A 10,574-nucleotide genomic window follows, 5' to 3' on the forward strand; every position below is an offset into this window, starting at 1 on the left:
AGTCCTCTCAAGTAGTCAAAAACATTGGTGATGGTTTCGAACCTCTGCGGTTTATGATTTCGGAGGAGTAGCGATAACAAGGTTTTTCGTTCAAAGGGCAAGAACTCCGAAAGGGGTCAGAGGTCATACTCGTTGGGTAGTTTTTCGAAACAACTTTTGATGTCGAGTATCATGAACTATAAAGTTCTTCGAAAAGTCTTTCGGTTCAAAAGGCGGTAACGGAAAAATAATAATAATAATAATAAACATAAGCATTTCAATAGGTCTTTCCACAGAAAGGTGGAAAGACCTAATAAACATAAGCATTTCAATAGGTCTTTCCACAGAAAGGTGGAAAGACCTAACTAGTAGACTAATTGTTCTCGAACAATTAGAGGTCTTTCCACCTTCTTTGAATTTCCTATATTTTTCATATTTTACTCTCTAAAGTTAATTTTTATACAAAAAGAATCCATAAATGCCTTGAAAGATAGAAAAAATGAAAATTTCAAAGATTTTGAAATGACCTTGACCTTTGACCTTTTACAAATATTCAAGGTCAAAGGTCATGGGTCACATTGCACTTGACCCCATGCTTCTACGACTTTTAGTTTTAAAGTTATAAGGTTTAATAGTAAGTGCAAAGACGTTAAAGGGGGATAACTCATATAAGGGGTCATCGGATACTTTGGCACAGAATAGATTGAAGTTGTGTCTAAAGACCCTGAAGACATTAGTGAAGGTTTTGTGTCTCTACGGTTTACGGTTTCGGAGGAGTAGCGATAACAAGGTTTTCAGTAAAAGGGGCAATAACTTTTAAAGGGGTAAATCTTAGGGGACAAGTATGAAATCTTTGAAATAGTTTTAAGAGGACATATTAATGATGCAAAGATATTTAGTATACGTTGAAAGACAAAAGAGATATAAAAAGAGCTTTATTTCTCATATTTTGAATGACCTTGACCTTTGACCTTTGCATATATTTTAAGGTCAAAGGTCAATGAATCTTATGCAGTTGGTCCCATGTCTCTACGACTTATCGTTTTGAAAATTTTTAATTATTCGTAAACATCAAAAACTTTCAGGGGCAATAACTCATAAAAGGGGTTGACGAATACTTTCGCAATGAAAAGATTGAAGAGTCCCCTCAATTAGTCGAAGACATTGGTGAAGGTTTCATACCTCTACGGTTTACGGTTTCGGAGGAGTAGCGATAACAAGCTTTCTATCGAAAGGGGCAATAACTGCGAAAGCGGTCATAGGTTATACGCGTTGGGTCAAATTTGTTCATAACTTTTTAAGACCTTTACGGTCAATGAATAATCTTTTCGATAAACATCGAAACAAAAAATCAGCGGAAGAAGAATAATAATAACTAGGAGACTAATTGTTCAGAGAACAATTAGAGGCCTTTCCACCTTTTTAAGTGTTTCCGTGTCATTTGGGTTGAAACAAAGAAGAAAAATGCAAAAAAAAAAAAAAAAAAAAAAAAAAAAAAAAAAAAAAAAAAAAAAAATTGCTCCTCCAGCAGGGATCGAACCCAAAACCCTTGGATTGAAAGGCAGGTGCGCTAACCATTAGGCCATGCATTCCGATGAAGATGTAGGTAGTAAATATATTGTTTAGGAATAAATAGGAATCTAAAAGCACGTGGCGATTTGTTTGTTATGGAATGTAGTAATCAGTATTAGATAGTTTTGAGAAACACGATTGGTGTATAATACGAATGCAGATTTTCGGTTTAAAAAAATTATTTGAGTTGGTGTATAATTTGAATGCATTGAGTTAATCATTTAGAGCCTATGATGCATTAGTACTGCAGTGCCGTGACTTTGTTTACAAATATATGAAAATATCGGATCGGGTTCGGATATGACTGAATATCCTGAAATACTAGGTAAGATTGAAATAAGCATCTCTGTGTGGACTGAATTAAATGTAAGTAGCATAAATTAAAATCTCAGATATGCATTTTAGATAGAAAAAGGTGTCAATGAGAGCGTGAAAATTTATTTGCTCTGAAAAATCGCTGTTTTCGACATTCATTCGATTAATATTAATTCTAAATAAAATTGAAATAAATTCCACATACTAAATAAATCAAGAATGCTTGGTATTAAAATATCATATCATATCAAGAGAATCGACTGCTATTCATAACAACTGAAGAAATAACCGATAAAAGCTTCAATTCATTTTTATGTTCATCGGCACCTAAATTTCAGATACGAGAAAAAATGTAGTGTTTGCCGTTAACATTCATAATTTCTATATACTTCAGAGATTCAGCGTAAAACTTTCAGGAAAGTTTCTTTCAGGTCTGTTCTGCAGTTCCCCAGAAATTTTATGTCGATCCAAGGTGTTGTACGAGTTTTTGAGAAATATTCTACGTTGCTATTGGTTTGATTTTTTTTTTTTTTTTTTTTTTTTGAGAAGAGGAGTAATTTAATTATTGATTCTGACCTTTTGGTCAAAGGCCAAGGTCATCAAAGTTCAAGGTCAAGGTCAAAGTTCAAGGTCAAGGTCATTTAGTTGATTGTTACATTTTTACATACATATAAGGAATTTCTTATGGTTTTAAATGACCTTGACCTTTGACCTTGACCTACATTTCAAGGTCAAAGGTCAAACATGCCCATGCAGTTGGTCCCATGTCTCTAGGATAGACCCTTTGAAAAAAAGCTCATTAAATGTAAGCAGCGAAAACTTTCAGGGACATTAACTCATACAAGGGGCCGAAGTATCCTTTCGCACTACATAGATTGAAGAGTGTACTAAATGAGTCGAAGACACTGATGAAGGTTTGGAATCTCTACGGTTTACGGTTTCGGAGGAGTAGCGATAACAAGGTTTTATTGCGAAAGGGGTGACAACTTTTGAATGGGTCAAGCTTGGGGGACAAGAATGAAATCCTTAAAATAGTTTTAGAAGGACATATTATAGATGCAAAGGTATTCAGAATATGTCGAAAGACAAAAGAGATATTTAAAAAGCTAATTTTCTCATATTTTGAATGACCTTGACCTTTGACCTCTATATAAATTTCAAGGTCAAATGTCAAAGAATTTAATGCAGTTGGTCCCATGTCTTTACGACTTGTCGTTTTGAAAAATATTTCATTATTCGTAAACATCAAAAACTCTCAGGGGCGATAACTTAATAAAGGGCTCGACAAATCATTTCGCAATGAAAGATTGAAAAGTCCTCTCAAGTAGTCGAAAACATTGGTAACGGTTTCGTACCTCTGGGGTTTATGGTTTGGAAGGAGTAGCGATAACAAGGTTTTTCGTTCAAAGGGCAAGAACTCCGAAAGGGGTCATAGGTCATACTCGTTGGGTAGTTTTTCGAAATAACTTTTGATGTCGAGTATCATGAATTATAAAGTTTTTCGATAAGTCTTTCGGTTCAAAAGTCCGTAACGGAAAAATAATAATAATAATAAACATAAGCATTTCAAGAGGTCTTTCCACAGAAAGGTGGAAAGACCTAACTAGTAGACTAATTGTTCTCGAACAATTAGAGGTCTTTCCACCTTCTTTAAATTTCATATATATTTCTTTTTTTTTACTCTCTGGAGTTAATTTTTATACAAAAAGAATCCATAAATGGCTTGAAAGATAGAAAAAAAAATGAAATTTTTTAAAAATTTTGATTGACCTTGACCTTTGACCTTGAACAAATATTCAAGGTCAACAATCAATGGTCACATTGCACTTGACCCTATGCTTCTACAACCTTAAGTTTTAAAGTTAGAAGGTTTAACAGTAAGCGCAAAGACGTTAATAGGCGATAACTCATATAAGGGGTCACCGGATACTTTTGCACTGAATAGTTTGAAGTTGTGTCTAAAGACCCTGAATACATCAGTGAAGGTTTCGTGTCTCTGCAGTTTACGGTTTCAGAGGAGTAGCGATAACAAGGTTTTTCACACAAGGGGCAATAACTATTAAAAGGGTTAAGCTTAGGGGACAAGATTGAAATCTTTGAAATAGTTTTAAAAGTACATATTGAAGATGTTAAGATGTACTGTATATGTTGAAAGACAAAAGAGCTATAAAAAGAGCTTTATTTCTCATATTTGGAATGACCTTGACCTTTGACCTTGACATAAATTTCAAGGTCCAAGGTCAAAGATTCTAATGCAGTTAGTTTCATGTCTCTACGGCTTATCGTTTTGAAATTTTTTCATTTTTTGTAAACTTCAAAAACTTTCAGGGGCAATAACTCAGTAATGGGGTTGACGAATACTTTTTCAGTGAATAGATTGGAGAGAGTACTCAGTTGAAGACATTGGTGAAGGTTTCCTACCTCTACGGTTTAAGGTTTCGGAGGAGTAGCGATAACAAGGTTTCTAGCGAAAGGGGCAATAACTGTGAAAGGGGTCATAGGTTATATGCGTTGGGTCAAATTTGTTCATAACTTTTTATGACTTTTACGATGAACAAAAAATCTTTTCGATAAACCTTGAAACAAAAAATCAGCGGAAGAAAAATAAAAATAATAATAATAATAAACAGAACAATTTCAATAGGTCTTTCCACAGAAAGGTGGAAAGACCTAATAACTAGATGCGATCTCGTTGCGAGCAACGAGTGGGTCTTCCGTCCGATTTTTGATAAGATGAGATACGAATTTGACTGAGATTTTCGTTCATAAATATATAAATAGTGAAAATGTACAATTTTCTTCGGTTATGTTTAACAAAATTTTGATCATTATGGCACCAAAAAACGCAATATTTGAAGATTTTAAAATATTTATAGTAGCAGATCGTGAAGATGAATATTACTGTAAAAGGGTTATAGATGAAAGACTTTTAGCCCCTTTGAGCCCCTAATTCGAGGGGTTTTGATATCACATGAAAGGTCTTGTAATTCTGAAGACTTTTCGTTCAACAACTATTCAGTTTTCGAGATATGCAGACTTGAAATATTTAGGGGCCGTCCCTTTAAGTCCTTATAGGGGCTGTTTAGGAAAAATTCAAAGGATGCACATTGTTCAAATCATCATTCTAAACAACTTTTGTTCAATATTGCTTTTCAAAATGTTTCCCCTTTTCGAGATATAGAGCTTCAAAGATAAAGCATTCTGGCCCCTTATGGCCCCTAATTACGTAATATTTGAAGAAAATTTTAAGATATATAGTTGCAGATTGTGAAGATGAACATTTTTGCTTCAATATTTAATATCAAAATATTTAACGTTAAGGGGTTATAGATGAAAGACTTTTGGCCCCTCTGAGCCCCTAATTTGAGGGGTCAGCCCCTTTTTCTTGATATCACTTGAAAGGTCTTGTAATTTTGAAGACTTTTTGTTCAATGACTATTCAGAAGTTTCGTTTCATTTTCGAGATATGAAGACTTGAAATATTAGGGGCCGTCCCTTTAAGTCCTTATAGGGGCTGTTTAGGAAAAATTCAAAGGATGCACATTGTTCAAATCATCATTCTAAACAACTTTTGTTCAATATTGCTTTTCAAAATGTTTCCCCTTTTCGAGATATAAAGCTTCAAAGATAAAGCATTCTGGCCCCTTGTGGCCCCTAATTATGTGCCATACGATGTAAAAATCATAATATATAGTTGTAAATTGTTAAGATAAATATTTTTGCTTCAGTAATGTATACCAAAAAAATGCTTGTTTAAGAGTTATAGATGAAAGACTTTTGGCCCCTATCGGACCCTAATATGATGAGTCAGCGCTTTTTTCTTGATATCATGTTACAGATCTTGTCATTTTGCACAAATTTTGTTCAATATGTTTTAACAAAATAATTATACTTTAAAAGATATGACACAAAATGTCTCAAAAATTCACTCATGATTCGTGTCCTAAATTTTGACCCCTACCGAGCTTCCATACTAGACACTTCCGGAAAATATCTAAACCCAGGTGCATAATGGCAACATGTCCTCCATCATCACTGAAAATTTCAGCGTTCTAGCTTAAGCCGTTTTTGAGTTCCATCACAGACAAGGAGGTCCTCTGAATTTTATTAAAAGGGCGATAACTTTCGACCGGAAGTGATTGTCAAAAAAATATTTAGCCGGAATTAACTTCAGATAACCTAGCACCAACCCTGAAAATTTGATGCAAATCCATCGACCCATCTCTGAGAAATCGTCTGCACAAAATTTGTGCAGAAAAAAAGAATAATAATAAGAAAATTGAAAAAGAAACATAAGAATAATAGAAGGGTCTTCCGCTGAAGACGGAAGACCCTAATAATAATAATAATAAACAGAAGAAAATCAATAGGTCTTTCCACAGAAAGGTGGAAAGACCTAAACTAGTAGACTAATTGTTCTCAAACAATTAGAGGTCTTTCCACCTTCTTTAAATTTCATATATTTTTCATATTTTACTCTCTAAAGTTAATTTTTATACAAAAAGAATCCACAAATGGCTTGAAAGATAGAAAAAAATGAAAATTTTCAAAATTTTGAAATGACCTTGACCTTTGACCTTTACCACATATTGAAGGTCAAAGGACAAGGGTCACATTGCACTTAACCCCATACTTCTACGACTTTTAGTTTTTAAGTTATAAGGTTTAATAGAAAGAGCAAAGACGTTAAAGGGCGATAACTCATATAAGGGGTCATCGGACACTTTCGCACTGAATAGATTGAAGTTGTGTCTAAAGACCCTGAAGACATTAGTGAAGGTTTTGTGTCTCTACCATTTACGGTTTCTGAGGAGTAGCGATAACAAGGTTTTCAGTAAAAGGGGCAATAACTTTTTAAAGGGGTAAATCTTTGGGGACAAGTATGAAATCTTTGAAATAGTTTTAAGAGGACATATTAATGATGCAAAGATATTTAGTACATGTTGAAAGACAAAAGAGCTATAAAAAGAGCTTAATTTCTCATATTTTGAATGACCTTGACCTTTGACCTTTGCACATATTTTAAGGTCAAAGGCCATTGAATCTTATGCAGTTGGTCCCATGTTTCTACGACTTATCGTTTTGAAAATTTTTAATTATTCGTAAACATCAAAAACTTTCAGGGGCAATAACTCATAAAAGGAGTTGACGAATACTTTCGCAATGAAAAGATTGAAGAGTCTACTCAATTAGTCGAAGACATTAGTGAAGGTATCGTATCTCTACGGTTTAAGGTTTCGAAGAAGTAGCGATAACAAGCTTTTATTGTGAAAGGGGTAATAACTCTTTGAGGGGTCAAAGTTCATTTACGCAGGGTCAAATGCAAAAATCTTTTATGGAGTACATTCTAATGGACTATAAATCTTTTCGAAAGATCTTGAAACAAGAAAGTGTCCGGCGGAAAAATAATAAAAATAACTAGTAGACTAATTGTTCTCGAACAATTAGAGGTCTTTCCACCTTCTTTAAATTTCATATATTTTTCATATTTTACTCTCTGAAGTTAATTTTTATACAAAAAGAATCCATAAATGGCTTGAAAGATGGAAAAAATGAAATATTTTAAAATTTTAAAATGACCTTGACCTTTGACCTTGAACAAATATTCAAGGCCAAAAGTCAAGGGTCACATTGCACTTGACCCCATGCTTCTATGACTTTTAGTTTTAAAGTTATAAGGTTTAATAGTAAGCGCAAAGACGTTAAAGGGCGATAACTCATATAAGGGATCATCGGATACTTTCGCACTGAATAGATTGAAGTTGTGTCTTAAGTCCCTGAAGCCATTAGTGAAGGTTTTGTGTCTCTACGGTTTACAGTTTCAGAGGAGTTCGATAACAAGGTTTTCAGTGAAAGGGGCAATAACTTTTAAAGGGGTAAATCTTAGGGGACAAGTATGAAAACTTTGAAATAGTTTTAAGGGTACATATTAAAGATGCAAAGATATTTAGTACATGTTGAAAGACATAAGAGATATAAAAAGAGCTTAATTCCTCATATTTTGAATGACCTTGACCTTTGACCTTGACATAAACTTCAACGTCTGAGGTCAAAGAATCTAATTCAGTTGGTTTCATGTCTCTACGACTTATTGTTTTGAAATTTTTTTATTATTTGTAAACTTCAAAAACTTTCAGGGGCAATAACTCATAAAAGGGGTCAATGAATAATTTCGCAATGAAAAGATTGAAGAGTCCCCTCAATTAGTCGAAGACATTGGTGAAGGTTACGTACCTCTACGGTTTATGGTTTCGAAGGAGTAGCTTTTATTGCGCAAGGGTTCATAACTCTTTGAGGGGTCAAAGTTCATATATGCAGGGTCAATTGCAAAAATCTTTTACGGAGTACATTCTTATGAACTATAATTCTTTTCGATAGATCTTGAAACTCAAAATCACACGGCGGAAAAATAATAAAAAATAACTAGTAGACTAATTGTTCTCGAACAATTAGAGGTCTTTCCACCTTCTTTAAATTTCATATATTTTTCATATTTTACTCTCTAAACTTAATTTTTATACAAAAAGAATTCATAAATGGCTTGAGAGATGGAAAAAATGAAAATTTTAAAAATTTTGAAATGACCTTGACCTTTGACCCTGAACAAATATTCAAGGTCAAAGGTCAAGGGTCACATTGCACTTGACCCCATGCTTCTACGACTTTTACTTTTAAAGTTATAAGGTTTAATAGTTATCACAAAGACTTTAAGGGGTGATAACTCATATAAGGGGTCATCGGATACTTTCGCTCTGAATAGATTGAAGTTGTGTCTAAAGACCCTGAAGACATTAGTGAAGGTTTTGTGTCTCTACGGTTTACGGTTTCGGAGGAGTAGCGATAACAAGGTTTTCAGTAAAAGGGGCAATAACTTTTAAAGGGGTAAATCTTAGGGAACAAGTATGAAATCTTTGAAATAGCTTTAAGAGGACATATTAATGATGCAAAGATATTAAGTATATGTTGAAAGAAAAAAGAGATATAAAAAGAGCTTAATTTCTCATATTTTGAATGACCTTGACCTTTGCCCTTTGCACATATTTTAAGGTCATAGGTCAATGAATCTTATGCAGTTGGTCCCATGTCTCTATGACTTATTGTTTTAAAAATTTTAAATTATTTCTAAAAATCAAAAACTTGGAGGGGCAATAACTCCTTGAAGGGGTCGAGGAATAATTTCGCAATGAATAGATTGAAGAGTCCCCTAAATTAGTCAAGGACATTGGTGAAGGTTTCGTATCTATACGGTTTACGGTTTCAAAGGAGTAGCGATAACAAGCTTTTATTGCAAAAGGGGATGTAACTCCTCAAGGGGTCAAAGTTCATATACGCAGGGTCAACTGCAAAAATCTTTTACGGAGTACATTCTCATGAACTATAAATCTTTTCGATAAATCTTGAAACTCAGCGGAAAAATAAGAAGAAGAATAACTAGTAGACTAATTGTTCTCGAACAATTAGAGGTCTTTCCACCTTCTTTAAATTTCATATATTCTTCACATTTAACTCTCTACTGTTTAATTTTTTACAAAAGAAACCAGAAATGGCTTGAGAGATGGAAAAAATGAAAATTTTAAAAATTTTGAAATGACCTTGACCTTTGACTTTGAACAAATATTCAAGGTCAAATGTCAAGGGTCACATTGCAATTAACCCCATGCTTCTACAACTTTTAGTTTTAAAGTTATAAGGTTTAATAGTAAGCGCAAAGACATTGAAGGGCGATAACTCATATAAGGGGTCATTGGATACTTTCGCACTGAATAGATTAAAGTTGTGTCTAAAGACCCTGAAGACATTAGTGAAGGTTTTGTGCCACTATGGTTTACGGTTTCGGAGGAGTAGCGATAACAAGGTTTTCAGTGAAAGGGGCAATAACTTTTAAAGGGGTAAATCTTAGGGGACAAGTATGAAATATTTGAAATAGTTTTAAGAGGACATATTAATGATGCAAAGATACTTAGTATACATTGAAAGACAAAAGAGATATAAAAAGAGCTTTATTTCTCATATTTTGAATGACCTTGACCTTTGACCTTTGCATATATTTTAAGGTCAAAGGTCAATGAATCTTATGCAGTTGGTCCCATGTCTCTACAACTTATCCTTTTGAAAATTTTTAATTATTCATAAACATCAAAAACTTTCAGGGGCAATAACTCATAAAAGGGGTTGACGGATACTTTCGCAATGAAAAGATTGAAGAGTCCCCTCAATTAGTCGAAGACATTGGTGAAGGTTTTGTACCTCTACGGTTTACGGTTTCAAAGGAGTAGTGATAACAAGGTTTTTCGTACAAGGGGAAAGAACTCCGAAAGGGGTCATAGGTCATACCTGTTGGGTAGTTTTTCGAAATAACTTTTGATGTCGAGTATCATGAATAATAAAGTTTTTCGATAAGTCTTTCGGTTCAAAAGGCCGTAGCGGAAAAATAATAATAATAACTAGTAGACTAATTGTTCTCGAACAATTAGAGGTCTTTCCACCTTCTTTGAATTTCATATATTTTTCATATTTTACTCTCTAAAGTTAATTTTTATACAATAAGAATCCACAAATGGCTCCAAAGATAGAAAAAATGAAAATTTTAAAAATTTTGAAATGACCTTGACCTTTGACCTTGGAGAATATTCAAGGTCAAAGGTCAGGGGTCACATTCCACTTGACCCCATGCTTCTACGACTTTTAGTTTTAAAGTTATAAGGTTT

At 33.7% G+C, this 10,574-nt stretch overlaps 1 long non-coding RNA gene across 1 annotated transcript; it reads left to right on the top strand.

Moving 5' to 3' along the window:
• Window positions 1-943: 943 nt before the first annotated feature.
• On the top strand, window positions 944-8,289 carry LOC133201105 (uncharacterized). Its single transcript, XR_009723040.1, has 2 exons — window positions 944-1,241; window positions 8,172-8,289. It is a non-coding gene; the product is annotated as an uncharacterized LOC133201105 (long non-coding RNA).
• Window positions 8,290-10,574: the final 2,285 nt, after the last annotated feature.

This window comes from Saccostrea echinata, unplaced genomic scaffold, assembly GCF_033153115.1.
Source record: "Saccostrea echinata isolate AGI-Se365-2 ecotype Australia unplaced genomic scaffold, CSIRO_AGI_Sech_v1 ptg000042l, whole genome shotgun sequence".
NCBI lineage: Eukaryota > Metazoa > Mollusca > Bivalvia > Ostreida > Ostreidae > Saccostrea > Saccostrea echinata.